Source organism: Tasmannia lanceolata, unplaced genomic scaffold (genome assembly GCF_043159265.1).
Source record: "Tasmannia lanceolata isolate RefF3 unplaced genomic scaffold, GAP_Taslan_0.1 ptg000023l, whole genome shotgun sequence".
In the NCBI taxonomy this organism is placed as follows: Eukaryota; Viridiplantae; Streptophyta; class Magnoliopsida; order Canellales; family Winteraceae; genus Tasmannia; species Tasmannia lanceolata.
This window is the reverse complement of record NW_027518700.1, coordinates 34,226,808-34,245,532: the sequence shown is the minus strand read 5'-3', so window position 1 is coordinate 34,245,532 and position 18,725 is coordinate 34,226,808. Positions and strand designations below refer to the sequence as shown.

At 39.3% G+C, this 18,725-nt stretch overlaps 1 long non-coding RNA gene across 4 annotated transcripts; it reads left to right on the top strand.

Annotated features, from left to right (window-relative positions):
* Window positions 1-775: 775 nt before the first annotated feature.
* On the top strand, window positions 776-18,515 carry LOC143856483 (uncharacterized). 4 transcript variants are annotated; one of them, XR_013238222.1, is made up of 6 exons: window positions 776-960; window positions 1,121-1,253; window positions 1,481-1,550; window positions 2,658-2,859; window positions 17,890-18,055; window positions 18,135-18,515. It is a non-coding gene; the product is annotated as an uncharacterized LOC143856483 (long non-coding RNA). The 4 variants fall into 4 exon arrangements; XR_013238224.1 differs by lacking the exon at window positions 2,658-2,859 and adding an exon at window positions 1,685-1,714; XR_013238223.1 differs by lacking the exon at window positions 2,658-2,859 and adding an exon at window positions 1,650-1,714.
* Window positions 18,516-18,725: the final 210 nt, after the last annotated feature.

Here is an 18,725-nt window from a genome sequence, read left to right as displayed (position 1 = left end):
CACAAAATTAGTTATCAAAGGTTTTGACGGTTCCCAAAATGCTCTAACAGGCCAATTAAAAAAGAAAAGAGAAGCTGAGTTAGTGCAATTATTAAAACAGGGTTGTGCGGATATCATTTCCCATTTTAAATCTTTAATTTTTTTACTCTACCTAATCCCATTTTATTTTATTTTTTGCAACAACCCCAAAAAAAAAACAAGTTGTCATTATTTTAGGGTACAGTCTATGTGATAATATATATACAATATAAATTACAGTAAATATTAAAAGCTTATTATGTATAGAGCCAACAAAGGAGTGTAAATGACCCGAGCAGGGGTAGAAGATACCAAAACGCAAGGGTGGACTGTCATTTTTTGTTTGGAATGGTTCAATGTCACCCACCTCCACACCTAATGTCTTGTCTTTTCTCCTTTCTTTTATTTTTAATTTGAGATTCTTTGCACTAAACTTGTGTCATCTACAGGGACCCAAATAGGTACAGAATTAAGGATAATGCCTCACCCAACAATAAAATAATAATTCCTCTCTATTCTAAAAGCCTAAACCACCGAAATTTCGTCAACCATCTTTAGCCAAAACTCCATGCCCTTGTTTTCTAAATCTTCCTCTTAAGTCCTGATTTATCCAGGGCATTTTTGCCATTTCATCGCTGTCTTGCCATGCAAAAGTCCTGCCAGGTGTAAGCCATGTGTTTCAATCTGCATGTCGTATTCGTTTTGGTCTGGGTTTTGGTTTCTCCACCCCTCAGAACGTGTCCCAGTCCCCAATACACGAAACTGAAGACTCTGCCAAATACTCACCTTTTCCTCATGCAATGGGCTTCAGTCTCGGTCTCCCGAAAATACCGAAACAACACGAAACTCAAGCAGATCCCTCACCGTTTTCTTCTCCCAAGCTTGATTTCTCTAGCAAAACAGAGAGATCTGGGTCTTTTTCACCTTCAAATTCGACCAAAGGTGAAATTTGTTTTTTGCATTGTTCTGCTATTTACACATTCATTCCCTCTCTCTTTCTCTGTCTCTTTCTTTCTCTCTCTCTCTCTCTCTACAAAATAGGAAACCCTAATCTCATTCCCCCACCATATGAAATTCTACTAACATGTTAGGATGATGCTAGTTACAAGCTGAATGGGGACGGGTGGTGTTGTAGAGGACTTGGGAGTAATAAGAAAGAAGAGCATCTGTTTCTTGTCTATCCCATAATTCCTGCTGGAATGCGAATTGTCTTCTTCGATGTTGTTGGAGTCCGGGTACATTTCACTTTCTGCCTCTTTTCCTTCTTTCTTTTTCTTTTTACAGCACCCAAAATCTGAGATCATTCTATTTGTGAGCTCATAAACAGGACCCATACTCAGGTTTTGATATCAGACCAACCCATATATATGGTTTAATTGAATTCTAACGTTTCAAATGTGGATACTTCATCATCTCTCTCTATTTAAGGCTAATATAATAAATTTCACACGATTTGTTGCAGGAATCAGTTAGAACGAGGGTATTGATTCAAGTTAATGGAGGGCTGGTAAAGCTTTTTTCGTATCGAAAATGTAAAAACTCTCTCTCTCTCTCTCAGGATTTTCTACAAAAAATGAGGAAAAATTATATTTATTCTTTGCTTTGATAGATTTACCTCTTTTGGTTTCCAGACTCAAATGTGATACTTTGATTGTTTCTTAATTAGGAAGGCTAAACCAAATTATCACGAAGGAAGGTATAATATATGGTTATTTAGCAATGATCAGTATGCATCATTGAACACATGGAAATAAAAAACCGAGCACAAGAGACAATCAAACATGAGTCTCAGTGCCTTAATTTATTGTATAAATTGACAACATGAGTTTAACTGCATCTATCTTAATGAGATTAACTGCGAAAATAAAAAAATGCATCTATCTTAGCCAGATTATGCACAACGCTTATAGTATCTGCTCTTCTGAAATTTGCTGTTGTTTGTTTTGTATTGCAAATTATTTTGGTCCTACATTTTAAATGTCTTGTAAAAGTTTAACTATATGTTTGTTGTTTTTCTTTGCATTTGGCTATCTTTCACATTTGTGAAAAATATACAAATAATCAGATTTAATTCCTCGAAAATTTATCTAAGATTAGAGGCTAAAAGTTCATAAAATATTAGTCATTAGACGATATGCTGCATATGCCATTTTCTTCTTTGGCTTTCTTAGAAAGAACTCACTTTCAAGAAATTTCTCTTCAATCCATTGAAGTAGTATGTTCTCTAAAGATATAAAAATTATTTTCCTTTTGTTGCTGTTGAGCCAGTGATTGAGGCACCATGGCCATAGTAGCCCCTTACTATCGCTATGTGCTTCATGACTAGGAACTTCACAATTGAGGTTTCAAACATCAGTAGGAAGAAATGACATGCCCCTTGTAAATTTCTCTTTTGTTAGTTGCTACTTGACCAATGAGACACCTGTTCAGAACTTCACATGGTGGCAGCAGAACTCAACCACATTGATTGTTGGAATGTAATCTTTGCTTATTTTTCATGGAACCCCTCACATCTAGGAAGCAATCTCTGCAGTTATTTTAGTCAGTAAATTCTTGAGACAGGTGTTGGGGCCATTTGCTTCTTTATTTCCCTTTTATGTTGCGACTTTAAAATTATTATTTGTTTGCAATTTTTGTAGATTTTTCCAACTCAATGCGAAACTGGTGTAACTTTGGAAATTTTGAAATGTCTACATCTTGTTGGCTTGGATTGAGGATATCGTGGTCATTTGGCAGCAACTAATCTCTTCAATAATTAATTGTGGGTTGATAAACGGCAGGGATTAATCTCATTGTCCTAACAATTTTCTTGGACACATAAGATGTCTTTATCTTTTCCAGGTACACATGGGTAATTTGGAATACCTACTCATTTACCCATTTATAACTCTATTTCCTATATCTCTTTGTCTTCCTTAGAGCATATATTGCCTCGGTTTCCTCTGTTTCTTACCAAACTTGCAGATGATCTAGCCCATCCCAAGTAAAAATAACTCTTTGATTTATACGATTACTACAAATGAGTCTATGAAATACAAGTAGGCAACCCAAGAGGGGGGGGGGGGGGGGGTGAATTGGCTAAATAAAATTTTTGTCTTAATTAAATGGATTATTAAAATCAATTTATCAATTTCAAGTAATTTAAATCTAACCCTTGTTAATTAAGCAAGACAATATAATTAGGGATTAGATATTACCAATCACTGTGGGACCCGATCCCGCGAGAGGGGTGGGGCGCGAGCCGCCATGCTTTCTCTTGGTCTCTCGTACCCACGCGATTGGCGTGTGCATTTTTATTATTGATTTTAATTCCTCTTTAATGTGAACTTGGGATCACTAAGGCAATCCGAATTCCACACAAAAGAGACTGACAGAGTCGCCACCTAGATGTGAGATCTAGGACCCATGATTAACCAGAAATCTAGACTCGTTACCTGGTTACAAGAATGGAAGGTATGTGGAGTTATCCACCACATGCACCATCCCTGCCCGATAACCGGTCTTCAATTTCAAAAGTTAACTCTTTTAAATTTATTTTAAATGGCTCATTCAACTCTATGTCAATGTGCGAACTAAGTGACATGCATCCTATGATCTAATTTCAGTGTGAATCCTAAATGTGTATCTTGATTTCTTAATTTGTCTGGATTCAATCTAGGTGACAGTTCTCCTAAAATTCTAATTTCATAGAAAATCCTAAGTGATTTGATTAAGCATTTACAAGAAGATTAATGTACAAAACACCACAATTTGTTGTAGTGCCGACTCGCGGTTGGTATGCCATCAGACATCCAAGCTGCCTACGTACCCAAGCCTCACTGGGATCAGAGTCGACGTAGTTCGGTTCGGGTTGTACTGGGTTGAAACGAGTGGGGCAGGTTAGCTTGTGCAACTAGGTGGGGAAAATTGGGAAAAAGAGAGACCACATGAGGAGGAGAGGAGGGTCATGAGGTGATCCTCACCACCCAATTGATCGGGCGAAAAAAAAAGAAAAAAAAAAAAAGACGAGTTGCGCCCCGCAAATTATAGAACAATCCGAACCATTGATCCGCTTTATGGGCTGTGGCATAAATGGATTGTGCTCCCCAAATCATTTTTGTAGGCTGATCCGAGCCGCCTGATTGATTGGCCTCAATATACATCAGTCAAAATTCTCACCCTTTGGAATTTCACTTATAGCATTAAGCAAATCGTTATCGACACCGCAATGCTAGATTTACCCCATGTAATAAATTATTGTGGGTCCCCTGGTTGGTCCAAATTTAAGCAAATGTTCAATGTGGGCCCACCGACGGGTCCAAGTTCCTTTGCTCGGATTCTTGTGAATAACCCCTCTCAACACTTAGCGAAGAGAAAAATGCGGAACATTGCGGAAATGATCGGAAAGATTGAGAAAGCATAAGGGACGGACATGGGAATGGGAAACACTGAAAAAGACTGATAACAAGGATACTAACTTCTTTGTTGATTAAAGCAGAGCAAAATGGGGTGTCTACAGATGCCCCTCTTTGGTAGAGATGACGTAGTCATCGAATATCAAAGCAAAAATGACAGAACCATTTTGCGTGGCTTTAATCGACAAAGGACTCTCTAGACACAATGCAACTTAACATAATGCAAGACCTTAGATGAAACCCTAGAACTTGAACATATATCAAAAATCTTTTATTCTAAACCACTGGAGGACTCGATTATCGGAGGATTAGAGGCTTAAGGACTTGAGAACTGGAGAACTGAATAATCAAACAATGGGTGGACCGGAGAATTGGAAGACTAGATGACTTGGAACTGGAGAATTGAAGATTGGAATAACTGAAGAATTGGAAAACTGGAGAAGTAGAAAATTTAGGGATTGGATATTTACAGAGCTAAAAATTTGGAGAACTGGATGATTAAGAGACTCAATAGTCAGATAACCGGAGAATCAAAAAACTGAGGAGTTAAGGAGCCAGTTCACTGGGAATTGTAGAACTTGATTACTAGAAAACTGGAGAGTCAAAACTTGATAATTGGTGAACTGGGGATTAGATTAGATTGACATTTTGATTGATTCAATTGGGATTGGAATTTGATCACTGGATGTAGAACTGAAAACTGGAGACTGAAATCTTAATCTAAACATCGGGAACCGGAACTCTAGAACGAAGACATACCGGATACTAGAATTAGAGTACTGAAACACTGGATTTTCGGACACTGGAACTGGATGTTGGAATTGGAGTGCCGAAATACTGGGAACAGGAATACAAGTACTGGAAAATGGAACACTGGAATATTGGTGATAGAGATACTAGACAGTAGAACTATGATACTGGAATATTGGATACTGGAACTGGAGACTAGAACTGGCATAGTGAAATACTGGAATACTGGAATTGAAACTGGATACTGGATGCTGGAACTGGAATACTAGAGTACTGGATATTGGAACTGGAATACTAGAATACTGGATACTGGAACTGGAATATTGGAATATTGGATACTGGAAGTGGAATACTGGAATACTGGAATCGGTGAACTGGTACTGGCGAATTAGGAATTGGTAATTGGTGAACTAGTAAACTGGTTCTTACACAAGTTTATTAGCATTTTGAATTGTTTACTGAAGATGAACACGAAAGTATCACAGGGCTTGAAATTTCTTAGATCAAGATCTTCTTTACCGGGGATATGAATTGGGACCTCAGAATATTTGGACACTGGTACAGAGGATTCTTCTTTTGACAAGCATTCAGACAAATATTCAACTGACTGGAAGGAGATTCCAATTCTTAATGGTTCATCTTTGTGAGAAACTGGCTCAACCACCATTGTATCTAAGGCTCTTCCAAGCTCAAGGTGCTTTTCTAGGGTATGATCTTCTTATGGGAACTGGTTTTTCGGATTTTTCTGCTTCTGGATTCTTCTGGAACTGACTTTGCTTAGACTGGATTTTTTTTTCTTAACTCCTGAAATCCTTGCCTGCGATTAACTTAGCTCTGGAACAATTGCAGGGGGTTAGCTACACCAGGCATCCTTTACCGAGACAGTTGCAACATTTGACTAACTGGACAATGATTGACTCTACTAAAAAGGGGAAGATGGTAAAAGACACTATTGGATGAACGGGAAGTTTCTGAAAGAATGGGCTAAAACGAACAGGAATGGACTGACTGGACTGGTACACAGTGATGCTCCTGACTTAGTTATCATTTTGTTTGGTAAGTCTAGCCTTTCAAAGAGTAGTTTCTCAATTGATAAGAACTGGAATTTTTTTTTTAAAAAAAAACAGTAATGCTCTTAGAATTTGATTACCACTGCTAGGATTGCTTGGTTTCAATGCCCCCAAGTTTCTTGGATGACATTTAAGCTTGCTCGAACTTCTTTTCTCTTCTTCAATCTTAATACCGGCTGTAACCTTCTTATGATGATTCTCTTACCGTGACCAAGTCACCTCTTCGGGGTTTTTAACTTGGCGGACCGTGTTAGCCTTAACTTTTGCCTGAACCACCTTTCTAGGTTTTCGATCCAGCAGGCTATCCCCTTAGCTTTTACCTAAGCCGCTTTTTCGGGTTTTCAACTTAGTAGGGGAATGATCTTAAATTTTGCCTAGACCGCCCTTTCAAGTTTTCAGTCTAGCAGATCTTCAAACTCCGCTCCGTTTTTTTTTTTTTCACTTTTTGTGTTTCGGGACCTATATCGTTAATTCTGAACACCAGAAGGACTTTATAGGTAGGATAGGGTTTTTCAAAGAATGACTTAAGATTAAACAAAGATTTCGACCGAACCTGTGAACAGGTTGCCTACGTATCCCAGGGTAGGAATCAGGTCGTGCGTAGTTCAGGGCGAATGCCCCCTGTTTGAAGATAAATTGTTTGAAGGTTAATTGATTTTTCTTTTTTCTTTTCTTTCTGGAATGATTGACTTATCTTCTTTTGGAACTTGTCCCTCTTTCTTCTGAAAGGATTAAATTTTTTATTTTTATTTTTGAATCGACCGAACTCGGTTTAACCGAGCTGCCTACGTACCCCAATGTAGGGATCAGGTCTCGCGTAGTTCGGGGCGAATGCCCCTAGTCTGATGGGTTTTCAAGAAAATTTCATTCAGGCTCGAAGGGTTTGCAAACCGGTATTCTTTTGACGTTGGGTTCTGATTTTGGGATTTATTCGGCCAAAGGAGGCCTTCCGATGTTCAGATTGGGAATCGATATAGGTTACTAGAGTCCCTCTGGTACTGATTTTTTTTCTTTTTTTTTTCACGGAGTTTGACGGCATTTCCCGGTAAGAGATAATGATTCTTCTTCCTTCTGGATATTGATAAGTAATTTGACCTTGAGGGTGCATACCGGTTTTTGGACATCATTTCATCCTTGAATCGGTGGCCCTTGATATTTTGATGATCGCTCTGAGATGATTGCTCTTGCACTTTTCATATTGAATTTGATGGCTTTACATTGTCACCGGTGAAACCTGTGACCAGGGCCATTGACTGGAGATATGAAAGTTGTTTCGAATCCATGTCCCTTGTATAGCATGTGACATTTACTTCATTCTTTCTTGAACCTTCTATCTGGGTCTTTCTCCGCATTAATGATAGCGCTTACTGGACCATCTCTTTATTCTCGAAATAGGTTTATCAATTCCTCACATTCTTCAGAGGGTAATGTATTTTCAATCGGCATTCACTGAAACAAAGTTTCAGTGCCAGTGCTTACCATTTCAATTTTCTCTTTGAGAGGCTGAGCTCGGCGCTCCTCCTCTTGTTTGAGCATAGGCTGCAACTCAAGAGGAGTTTCGTCGGCATCTTCTTCCTCATTTGAGGAGGGAGTATTATTCTCATTGGTTATTAAAGTTAGAAGAACACGTTGGAATGTATAGAGAAAGCAAGTTTCATTGAATTGAAAAAAAGACCACATCTGATAAGACTTATCCTGAACAGACTCAGAATTCACACTCTTGACTCAAAAATAAAAGTAAGAAACGACTCAACTGGACTAGAAATTTATTCAAACTTTTAGAAGACTGCACTTAATAACTGGACTTGACATCATGACTGGACTTAATTAAAATAACAAAAGGACTAAGACTGCTGCAATTGTCTGGCTTTAGAGGCTCGGCGAAAACTGAATCATCATCATAACAAGTGCCTTTTAACTTCTGGTTCTTCTCTATCACTGCAACTGAACCTGAGTTTCTCAAACCCCAAGTGCCTAAACATCATCCAGCGGCGGTACAACCTGGTTTTCTATAGGACTATCAGCAATATTTGGCGCTTGCTGAAATGGTAGCTTGCGCTCATCGATCAACTTCTGGATCACATGCCTCAGAGTTATGCACTGATCAGTATTATGCCCCGATCCTCGATGAAAATCGAGTGCTCTTCCGCTCTCCTTGTCCTGGGTAGCGGATTAGGAGGTTCCTTAATGCGAGGCAAGTAGATATCGCCGGATTCCAATCCTTGCTGCAATATGACAGATGGTGGAAACAGGAGAGGGGTGAATTCCCTATTAGGCTTTTGCTGAGCTGCAATCCTTGATTGAGTATATTTGAATACCATAGAGTTCCGTGACGGGTTAGCCATTGATACATTATCAACCTCAGAGATCTTAGCTAGAGTCTGTGTCTTAACTTCTTTTGAATTGGGGTTTCCTCTATTGTAAACTCCTTGTGCCATTGCTTCCTCAATTTGCATACCAGCATTGATGAAGTGTTTAAAATCTGGATAATACTGAAGAGACATATGATATTGGAGCTGAGAGGATATATTCTTCATAATCATCTGGACTTGCTCCTCTTCTGGGGGACGCTGCATCATTTGAGCCGCTAACCTTTTCCATCTCTTGACGAAAGTTAAGAATGACTCTTTTGAGTCCTGCTTGGTTCTCTCAAGATCCTTCCTAGTGACTTCGGTCCCATCATCATATTTGAACTGCCTGATGAATTGCTCACCGATATCCTTCCATGTCCTATAACGAGTCTTGTCTAGGACCATGAACCATCTCCTAACAACCTTGGTTAGGGAAACTGGGAACAATTGAGCCATTTGCTCAGGAGATAAGCCTTGAGGCTGACACATGATGGTGAACATTTGCAAATGTGTGATCGGACAACCCACACCGTCATATTTGTCAAAATCTGGCATCTGAAAGCTTGCGGGGAGACGGATTTCAGGAAACAATGTAAGATCACTTGGGTTGAAACCACCCTGGTCTTGAAACTGAATGTCTTGAACTTTCCTGGTAAGAGTCTCTAATTTCTCCATAACAAACTTATCAACCATGAACTGAGAAGGCCTACTGCGATCCTCGCTGTACTGCTCTTTTTCTAAGTCTTCTTCGGCTTTATCAGGGATATTGATGAACACTGGCTGGGCAGGTGCTGCCGAAGTAGCTGCTTGGTGCATAGGCCCTTTATCCTTGGACAACGATGGTCCCAACTTCTCAGAAAGCTGAGCCTTGATAACTCGGTTCTCTTCTTTGAGTTCTTGAAGCTGCTGGAGAATCAAGGTATGAGTATCGGTAATAGCAGCAGGTGGAAGGCCATCTTGGTTATCTGCCATTGGTGAGAATGAGAAAGAAGGAGATGCTGGGGTTCTCACAGAGGGTGGTGGAGAGACAGAATTCCTCTCCAATCGTGAAGAGACCCGAACCCAAGGAGCAGTGGGGTTAGCTATGGTGTTTACTGCCCTGTAATATTTGAAAAACATATTTTAAGATCACAGAGAAGAACAGACGATGATACACACATAGACGAAGATAATGAAAGAGAAAGATAGACTTTATTGATTAATCATTAAAGCTTGAGTACATGATTCATTCTTTCAAAGATAAACGGATAAGATTAAACATGGAACTAAGCATTCTTTTTAGATTTCTTCTTTGTACGAAAATCTTGCTCAGCTGACTCTTTTAGAGGTTTGATGATCCTGACATCCCAAGCAGATGAAACAGCTTTGACAATCTTGGGCTTGAGATCCTCAGGCGGATAAAAATGACGAAGGGGAGGCACAATAGATTGCTCCCTTCCATACTGACGCAGGATTCAAACAGGAACATAAAAGGAAGTCTTTTTGAGACCAAGAAGGCAAACGTAGTTAGCTTCTCCAGTGTTGAAGACGGCTTCTTGGATTCCAGGGATTTGCCAATAAATCTGATCTTCTTGGCGAGAATTTAACCATTCAACCCAATCGTTTTTGTGATCGAAAGAAACATCATGACGCCATTCACTGAAGGTGTATAACGTATGATCGAAATGCACAGGAGCTGCGATTTTTAGCTTGTGGCACAACCACACCTGAAGTAAAGCAGGACATCCTGAGAAAGAACCAACGAAGGATCGAACATAAGAACTTGGACCTGAGCTGGCACGAAGACGAGCCATATCATCCAATCCATTGATGGTTTCTGCAAGCATAGTAGGAATTGGATTGGCGGCACGATCCATTTGATCAACGAGGTCCAGAAGAACAGCTGACGCAAAGCGAGAAGGCTGGACAGTGAGGAACCTAGCAAAGGAGCAGAATCTCAAAGCCCGCCGTCGGGCTTTTTGAATATCAACAGCACCAATGTGTCCAATAGGAGGGTAAATGTCAATCAGATGTTGCATGGACACTTCTTGGCCTTTCATGAAAGAGTTCATGGATTCATCTGGATTATTCATTAAGCGAAGGAACAAAGGACGGTAATCTGGAACACAGGATGGCTTCACTAGAGGGCCATCCACAGGATATTCCAATAAGGCACACCATTCTTCAAAGGTGGGACACATTTCTTGGTTGCCAAAACGGAAGACATGATGATCGGGATCCCAACATTCTGATGCGGCATAAAGTAATCCCCAATCGAGCTTAATGGTTGCCACATAGCCGAAGAGATTTTTCTCTTGCTCACTTATGGCATAGATATGGGATTCTCTTAATGTACCACGGATCCTTGTACGAGTAGACATGGTGCCTGTAAGCCAAGAGAAAGGATACAAGAATGATCAGGGTTATATGAACACGAGATTGGGATAAGTTCCTGCCAGTAAAAGAAAGTATGAATACATGATTGAATCACATGATGGAAGATTGAAAAATTGTACGATCAAGAGATGGGATGAGATAGCATAGGATTGCTTTCAACGGATAGATCATGAATGACTAATCCTATGAGATCTTTGGAAATGAATGAGATTTATATCCTAACCCCAAAGGGAAAGTTTTTTAATCTTCGCACATTTTAACAGTGTTACCTGAAGGCATCAAACCCTAATCCTAATCTAGCGGAGTGGAGATAGGATCTCGACTCATGACTTTGTTCGTGTACCTAAGAACCGATCGTAGCCATTGGAAGATGGACTACGGCCTAATCTAGACACAAATGGGTAGGATATCCTAAACTAGGCTCACACACGTGATGCACATGTGTTCGTATACTACATGCATGTGTGGGTTAATCTAGGGGTAAGGCCAAGAGTTCCCTTAGCGCAAATCCATGTTCGATATACTGTACCAGTGTCCGGCGTATCCGTACGTGAACAAGAGATCCGTTTACGCACCATAAGGTGCTAGGCTAAGGGTGGAATGCTTCTCTAGCACAGAGGCACCAGGTGATGAAATCCCAGTCAACCATGCTAGATAACACTCTGGGTTCCTAAAATAGGACGTGTGTGCACGTGAGATGCAAGGGTTTAGATGCAAGTGATGTAAGTGTGTGCAATAAGTTCGCGCAATCTATGATGCCTTCAGGTTTTGTTAGATTAAGTTGGAGTAAAATGTGATGAGAAAATAAAACAAGACAAACAAACTAATCTAGCAAACATAAAAGAGATAGAGTTTTTATGAGCCAATTAAAATAAATTCAAATGAATTATCTTTTGATATTTTAATGAAGTTAGGTGGTCCCCAGCAGAGTCGCCAAACTGTGGGACCCGATCCCGCGAGAGGGGTGGGGCGCGAGCAGCCATGCCTTCTCTTGGTCTCTCGTACCCACGCGATTGGCGTGTGCATTTTTATTATTGATTTTAATTCATCTTTAATGTGAACTTGGGATCACTAAGGCAATCCGAATTCCACACAAAAGAGACTGACAGAGTAGCCACCTAGATGTGAGATCTAGGACCCATGATTAACCAGAAATCTAGACTCGTTACCTGGTTACAAGAATGGAAGGTATGGGGAGTTATCCACCACATGCACCATCCCTGCCCGATAACCGGTCTTCAATTTCAAAAGTTAACTCTTTTAAATTTATTTTAAATGGCTCATTCAACTCTATGTCAATGTGCGAACTAAGTGACATGCATCCTATGATCTAATTTCAGTGTGAATCCTAAATGTGTATCTTGATTTCTTAATTTGTCTGGATTCAATCTAAGTGACAGTTCTCCTAAAATTCTAATTTCATGAAAAATCCTAAGTGATTTGATTAAGCATTTACAAGAAGATTAATGTACAAAACACCACAATTTGTTGTAGTGCCGACTCGCGGTTGGTATGCCATCAGACATCCAAGCTGCCTACGTACCCAAGCCTCACTGGGATCAGAGTCGACGTAGTTCGGTTCGGGTTGTACTGGGTTGAAACGAGTGGGGCAGGTTAGCTTGTGCAACTAGGTGGGGAAAATTGGGAAAAAGAGAGACCACATGAGGAGGAGAGGAGGGTCATGAGGTGATCCTCACCACCCAATTGATCGGGCGAAAAAAAAAGAAAAAAAAAAAAGACGAGTTGCGCCCCGCAAATTATAGAACAATCCGAACCATTGATCCGCTTTATGGGCTGTGGCATAAATGGATTGTGCTCCCCAAATCATTTTTGTAGGCTGATCCGAGCCGCCTGATTGATTGGCCTCAATATACATCTGTCAAAATTCTCACCCTTTGGAATTTCACTTATAGCATTAAGCAAATCGTTATCGACACCGCAATGCTAGATTTACCCCATGTAATAAATTATTGTGGGTCCCCTGGTTGGTCCAAATTTAAGCAAATGTTCAATGTGGGCCCACCGACGGGTCCAAGTTCCTTTGCTCGGATTCTTGTGAATAACCCCTCTCAACACTTAGCGAAGAGAAAAATGCGGAACATTTCGGAAATGATCGGAAAGATTGAGAAAGCATAAGGGACGGACATGGGAATGGGAAACACTGAAAAAGACTGATAACAAGGATACTAACTTCTTTGTTGATTAAAGCAGAGCAAAATGGGGTGTCTACAATCACCAATCGCAAAGAGAAGGAGAGAAGAAGGAGATGCACACCACAATGAAGACACCGAGATTTATAGTGGTTCGGTCTATCAACAAGACCGACTCCACTCTTCCAAGTTTAGCTCCTTGGGTACTCCACTAATGGTGAGATTCTATATGCCGAATCTCCAAGCTTTACAAACGTCTTCTCCGCCTCCGAGGGGACAAACCCTCTAGCTCTGGATTCTCCTTTGTTACCAGGCCGAATCGTAGACCCTCTTACAATCAAGCTTCAATTTTTAAAGGCCGAAGCGAAAGCCCCTCTCACAACTCCAAGATTCACCTTTCTTAACGGGCTGAATCGGAGACCCTCAATACAATGAAGAACAAAAAAGAAAACTCTTCCAAAGCCTCTTGATAGGCGGATTACAAAGATGATAGCTCACCACTCTCCAAAAGAATAACAAATGTAAAGCCTTATGGAGATCCTCTTGATAAATGAAAGATGGACAAATCAAAGCATGAAGAGGATAAACTAAAAACCTTTAGATTTGAAAGTTTAGGTTCAATAGATTTGAAAATGATTTGTCAAAAGGTTGTTTAGTAGGTCTAGGATAGGGTATAAATAGCCAATTTGAAAATATGTCCGTTTGGGGGCAAAACAGTAAATAACTAGCTAAGGAAAACTTGCCGTTTAAGTCCCAACGGCTACATTTCGATACCAGCGTGGTCGACCGAGGTGTTGCGATAGCCCGCCCTATCGGGCGCTCTCTTTTTATTTTGAAATTTCTATCGCCGCGTTCGACCGAGTTTATTGCGGTCGCCAGCCGAGAGCAACCTGGACTTTTTTATTTTTGTCCAGATCCCTATTTGCGGTAGGCCGGCCCTATGGCGGTCGACCGGCCCAACCATGCTGGATTGTTTCTGGATTTCCTGAAACACATCCGCGGTCGCCTGGGAGGGCCCGCTAAGATTTGGTAGGTGCTGGATTTCTAGCCACCTTACCGCAGTCGCTCGAGAAACCCCGGTCGACCGGCCCTGTTTAAAATTTCATTTTAAAGTTAAAAATCCCAGGGACTTGGGCTATGGTCTTTGGGCTTTTGTCCAAGGTTTTCAAATATATTTTGGGGAGTGTAGATGGTTTCCAAAGATATTAATTTAGTGTATGAAAATCATTTTGAAAACCTTTTTGAAAGTGCAAATAATTTAAATTAAGAGTACTCCAATACAATATAAAAATATAGAACCTTGAGTCTTCTTGGAATGTCTTCGCTTCTTGGCACTTTCTTGGACATCCTTGACTTGAGAGTGAACTCTTCAACTTGCTTTGGTTCATGCGACTTCCTCCATTTCTTGGACAACTTCAATGGGACATGAGGTGGTCACCAATGCTAGTTCATCTCCAAGCTTCTTCTAGCACTTACTAGACATGCTTGAGGGATCTTTGACTTGAGCTCTTGACTTGAACATCTTCCAAGGACGATGTCTTCAGTGTATGTACAAGCTCTTTGGTTCATGTGTATGTGGATCCGCAAGCGATGTGTTGAGTTGAGTAATGGCGATATGACATGTGAATTTCCTGTCTAAGGCACAACACTACAAAGCAACACATTAGTCCATAAGGACTAATCAATTTTGGTTTGCTAGCATCAAAACAAGAAGGTACAGATGAATGATTGAACCCATGGGAACCCTTGGGCTTATATTTTCCCCCTTTTTGATGATAGCAAATAAAAATTGATTAGGAGGCAGGAGATATCAAAATAATAGATAAATAAGCATCAATTGATATAACAATAGATCATAGCTCCCCCTCACTATATGCACAAATATAATATGACAAAAGAAAGCAAACAATGCATATAGACTATGGACTGCCTAATAAATTTCAAAATTCTCCCCCTTTTGGCAGCAGCAAAAAGGAAGGAATTTAACTGTTAAAGTTCAAACTATGGTGTCATAATGACTCCCCCTATCTACTTATCATGAATACGAGATGTTTAAAGTAAAATATGCATAATAAGAATAATCAAACATAGAGATACAATGTGACAGTGTGAAACAGTCCTATGTTTAGTATGTTAATGGGCATATGTAAATGGTGTATACTACAAACTACCTCTATGACCCATGAAAACAATTATGATATGACATTTAAGCTCATATAATGCTTATCATAAAGATTGAAGAAGAAAAATCAAGCATAGTGAAAGATAAGCAGTTTTTTTTAATCAATAAGACTTACATTTTAGCACAATAATGGGGAGCAATGAACATTGTGAGCACATCACAATAGTTCATATAAAGATGAGAGTATGACAATTAGGCTCTCCCCCTATGTATTTGTCATTGGTCTTAGATAAAACCTAGAAGGCAAGGCATGACAATGTAAAATAGCTATAGATGTAATAGTAAGAGCATAGCCAAATAAACTTATCATAGAAATTGAGTGCAAATGACTTATAACCCACATGATAAGTGTATGACTTCATAAGAAATGAGATTATCAAATGGAGCACTAACCTATGAAGAAGAGTTCTAGAGAGATTTCAAAATTGAACTCTAGAACAAGATGCTTATCATTGGCAGACATGATAGTCATATGACCATAACCAAGATAAGTCAAAAGCCTAAAATGATGTGACATTGAGGCTCAGGCTAAGGGAACTTGTCATAAGTGAGAAACAGTCTCAAAATGAAAGCATAAGACAACTGCAACACAAATGGAGCAATGGGGCTCCAAATGAGTGCATTTATCATATGTAATGAAGTATACATATCAAACAACATATGACAAGATAAAAAGAACAGATATTATATATATAGCTCCCACTTTGCTCAAGACTCGTACAAAGTATGAATCCAAAGGACTGTCCAATACAAGTCACCAAGGGTTTGAGAAGTGAATAGTTGAAAAAAAACCCTTGGGCTACAACTACATGTTTGCTAAGGATACTCAAATGATATCAAATGAGGTGGTGTGGTGAGACATCCTAGCAACACATGCTCCCCCTAATTATGTGCATATAATATATATATATATATATATATATATATATATATAGAGAGAGAGAGAGAGAGAGAGAAAGGATTATACACTTGGCCGTTCAAAAATTTGGTACACTTGAGTTTTAAAAAACACTCCCATTGGCTGTTTGACCGGGTCCCACTTACATACATCCGAAGAAGAAAAAACCCAAATGTTACAGATTCGAGCCTCTTCTCTGCTTTTGGGTTTTCTAAAACGAGAAGAAGACGAAGCTCTCTCTCTCTCTCTCTCTCTACACGTCATAGATCCCTCCCTCAAACCTTCTCCGGGCGCCACCTCCGTCGCGACGGGCGCCAAGGGAGTTCTCCGACGCACAGGTATGTCTTTTTTAGTTTATTTTTCTCGTATAAACTGCTATGCTAGGGTTTTTTTGTCATTTTTTTATGGGTAAAAGGGGTTTTCATTCAAGGGTTTGGTTTTTTTTTTCGTTTTTTGGTTTTGATTGAAGGGGTTTTTCATTCAAGGGTTTTTTTTCTTTTTAAATGGCTTTAAGGGGGGTTTGTATATGATTCAAGGGGGGTTTTCATTCAAGAGTTTGTATCATTTTAAATGGTTTTTTTTTTCATTCAACTGTTTAAGTATGTGTTTTGTTTTGTTTTATTTGGTGGCTGCTCTCTCACGCAAGAAGAAAAAACCCAAATGTTACGGATTCGAGCCTCTTCTGTAACTCGTCTGTAACATTTGGGTTTGGTTTTTTTTTTATTTGGAGAAAAACTTATCTAGGGTTTCTGTTTTTTTTTCTTTGGACTAATCGTACATCACTGCCTTTCCTTTTTTTTCAATTTTTTTTCGGTATAATGCTATTATAAATTTTTTATTTGTTTATTTATGGATTAAAGGGGTTTGGATTCAAGACCATGGTGTTAGGGTTTGTATTTTTGTGTAGATTGAAGACATGGAGTTAGGGTTTGTATTTTTGTGTAGATTCAAGACATGGAGTTAGGGTTTGAATTTTTATTTCGATTGAAGACATGGAGTTAGGGTTTCTTTTTGTTAAAATCTAGGGTTTCTTTTTCTTAAACTAATATTCCATGGGAAAAATGTCATGGTTACTAAAGATGGCCTAGACATAATTTAATTTGCGTACAGAAAATTCAACAATGATGTTATTTTGGTATTTGGGTAATGAAAAGTTAATCCATGATGGAAGGATATTTCGATGGCATTGCATGAGAACAAGAAGAATATCAGTTGTGGGTGAGTACTCTTTCCCTCTCTAGTTGTCCCTTAGTTTATATTAAATTGTTGTTGTGTGATGATGTGCCCATATGTGGGCTTGTAGTATCAATTGATGGACTTTGGGTCCCCCTGTTTTTGGCTAACCATTAAGTTAGATGGTGTTATTTTCATTTGACCATATAGAGTCAAAACACAAGACTGGTTTGTAAGGCCTTTTTACATGGCTGATATCAGTAGGAAATGACCTATAGAGCTTTCCTAGAATCCCTCTATTAAAATAAGATTTGTGGCCCGTGGAAAAAAAACCTTTGTTTCTGAAAACCCTTTCTTACCATTTTCTGATTTAGTGCTTTACGCTTGGAGGTGATTTCATTTTGTTTTACCAAATACACAATGTTATGTCATGATGATGCTGCTCTTGTTAATTGATGAATTAATTGATCCAATGTTGTTTGAACAACGTAGTTATTTTGCTGACATTCTCTTATTTTCCATGTAAGAGAAACTATCATGATGGCTTCCTCAAGCACCAACAATGGTAATTCATCTAGTGTACAAGCAACGTCCAAGACCTGTCTATGTGAGCAGCCAGGGGTGTTGAAAATTACCAAAAGTAACGTAAACGGAAATAGAGGCCGCCCATACTACAGTTGCAATATGCCTTGGGTCAGTAAACATTCATTTTTTGTAATTTAGTCTTCTTTTATGCGACTTGTGAGAATTCTAATGTGTAACCAATGTTCAGGGCAGCAAATGTAGATATTTTCGTTGGGCTGACGTTGATTCATACGGGACTGAGGTTGGCAGGGTGTCAAGGCCTTACAATGGAAGAGAAGGAAATGCCAAGAATAGGACGATCGAAGACCGTGTGAACGCATTGGAGAATGAAAATACCATGTTAAAGAATGAAAATACCATGTTGAAGAATGAAATTTGGATGCATAAAGTATTAGGAATTGTTGGTTTTTTTTCCTTATTTTTCATGAAATCAAAGTCTTAAATTGGGTTGAAACATTATGGGGGTGTTGGCAATGTAATTATTTTCATGGACGGAGAAACTTGATGGTGTCGTTGGCAATGTACTTATTTTCATGCTTTGAATGTGAATTACTGACCTTTTTGCCAACTTGCCTCATTTAATTGCTCTTGCTAATCTTAGATAGGTGATGGAACATTAACGTATAAAATAGGAGCGTATCGGAAGTTGTTATTTTTTTTTTGAAAATTCATGTCGAAAGTTGTATGAATGGTAATACAAATGCCACTCTCTGTTGCAAGATTTGTATACGATTGAAACCGAATTTGGCAAGCTCAAGTACAACATCACTCCTTCAGT